Source organism: Schistocerca gregaria, unplaced genomic scaffold (genome assembly GCF_023897955.1).
Source record: "Schistocerca gregaria isolate iqSchGreg1 unplaced genomic scaffold, iqSchGreg1.2 ptg000914l, whole genome shotgun sequence".
Classification (NCBI taxonomy): Eukaryota; Metazoa; Arthropoda; class Insecta; order Orthoptera; family Acrididae; genus Schistocerca; species Schistocerca gregaria.
In genome coordinates this window covers 22,501-25,000 of record NW_026062272.1, presented here as the reverse complement: position 1 = coordinate 25,000, position 2,500 = coordinate 22,501, and positions in this window count along the sequence as shown.

Below are 2,500 nucleotides of genomic sequence, written 5' to 3'. Positions count from 1 at the left end.
ACTCGGCGCCCCCCACCAGCCGGCTGTTGCGCGTGCGCCCACGCAGCGCGCGGCCAACACGCCGGGCGGCCCCCCTTCACCGGCCGGGAACAGTCCCACCAAGCCACCGCCGCGTATCGCTTCATACCCACATGGGCCTAGTCACGTGTGTGGATGTGGCGGGTACCGCTGAAACAACCGGTTAATAGCTGTACCGATCGTCGCCATCACAGATTCACCTCCAGCGTGAACAACCGCTCAACAACGGATTTCCAGTTCATTTGCGTATCTTGGGCAGTAAACGTAGATGTCCACCTACATTTGCGAATTCAACAATTCTTGCATGCCAGGATGTCATGTGTCACGACACGCTACATCAGACCACATACACACTGCGACATGTGCAGAAGAGAACACGTGGAAGGTGGCCCGCGCAAGTATGCGATGTCCCTTCCGCGATCCACTGTCAACCGGCATCTGCGGCATGTCCCAGATATGGAACGCGGTCCACCAGGGTAGCACTTTGTGTGAGGCAATACGACAAAGTCGGAATACACGCGTCACTACATCAGACGGCTCACGCTGACCTGACCTGACCTGACCTGACCTGACTCACCGCACCACCACCCCCAGCGACCCAGGGTGACATACAATGCGTTCGTACGTTCCTCCCACACGCCTCTACGGCGTACCACAGTGCAACCTAGCTGTTATTGGGAGACGAGACAAGTAGCATCGAGCACAACATATGGAAATTGAGATTCGACACCGTTGGGCACAGCCAGCGTACAGTCACACGTATCACACTACTTCACTCTGTACGTAACTACCGATGATCGGTACAGCGTGTGGGTTACGCGTACGACATCAGCGGACAATGGACACAGACCATACCACGACGTACACTGAGGGCGTCGACATCTGAATGCAACTGAACAGCTGCGAGGCTCATTTAACACTCACACGCCAGACCGACCAGCTTGAGAGGACAGAGACACAAAGAGGGGGACAGAGGGGGGGGGGGGCCGATATAGTCCTATTGCAGTACAATTGACAGTGGATAGCGGGAATATGTGGAAAGTAAGCAACACTCGCAAGACATCTACATGAGGATAACAACGACACCAGAGATTCCGAGCAGTGAACTATGTTAGGCAAAGGGACAACGTGGGTTAGGTTAAGGGACAACGTGGGTTAGGTTAAGGGACAACGTGGGTTAGGTTAAGGGACAACGTGGGTTAGGTTAAGGGACAACGTGGGTTAGGTTAAGGGACAACGTGGGTTAGGTTAAGGGACAACGTGGGTTAGGTTAAGGGACAACGTGGGTTAGGTTAAGGGACAATGTGGGTTAGGTTAAGGGACAACGTGGGTTAGGTTAAGGGACAACGTGGGTTAGGTTAAGGGACAACGTGGGTTAGGTTAAGGGACAACGTGGGTTAGGTTAAGGGACAACGTGGGTTAGGTTAAGGGACAACGTGGGTTAGGTTAAGGGACAACGTGGGTTAGGTTAAGGGACAACGTGGGTTAGGTTAAGGGACAACTTGAGTTAGGTTAAGGGACAACTTGAGTTAGGTTAAGGGACAACTTGAGTTAGGTTAAGGGACAACTTGAGTTAGGTTAAGGGACAACTTGAGTTAGGTTAAGGGACAACTTGAGTTAGGTTAAGGGACAACTTGAGTTAGGTTAAGGGACAACTTGAGTTAGGTTAAGGGACAACTTGAGTTAGGTTAAGGGACAACTTGAGTTAGGTTAAGGGACAACTTGAGTTAGGTTAAGGGACAACTTGAGTTAGGTTAAGGGACAACTTGAGTTAGGTTAAGGGACAACTTGAGTTAGGTTAAGGGACAACTTGAGTTAGGTTAAGGGACAACTTGAGTTAGGTTAAGGGACAACTTGAGTTAGGTTAAGGGACAAATTGAGTTAGGTTAAGGGACAAATTGAGTTAGGTTAAGCGATAATCTGGTACAGCCACAGATAGGTTAAGCGATGATCTGGTACAGCCACAGTTAGGTTAAGCGATGATCTGGTACAGCCACAGTTAGGTTAAGCGATAATCTGGTACAGCCACAGTTAGGTTAAGCGATAATCTGGTACAGCCACAGTTAGGTTAAGCGATAATCTGGTACAGCCACAGTTAGGTTAAGCGATAATCTGGTACAGCCACAGTTAGGTTAAGCGATAATCTGGTACAGCCACAGTTAGGTTAAGCGATAATCTGGTACAGCCACAGTTAGGTTAAGCGATAATCTGGTACAGCCACAGTTAGGTTAAGCAATAAAGTTGGTTAAATTTGGTATTGTGGGAAAGGGGGAAGAGAGAGAGAGGGGGGGGGGTGGATAGTGGTGGCAGTACGCGGATGCCTGAGTCACCGTCAGATACGTCACGTCGGTTCGATGCTTGTAGCAAGAGGCTGGCGGGTCTGTGTCTCTCACTTCTGCAATTTTTCATGTGGTATAACACGAGGGCGGGGGGTGATATTTGGTGCCCCTCTGTGTAGGATGTGTGTTGGTTTATCTGAGCA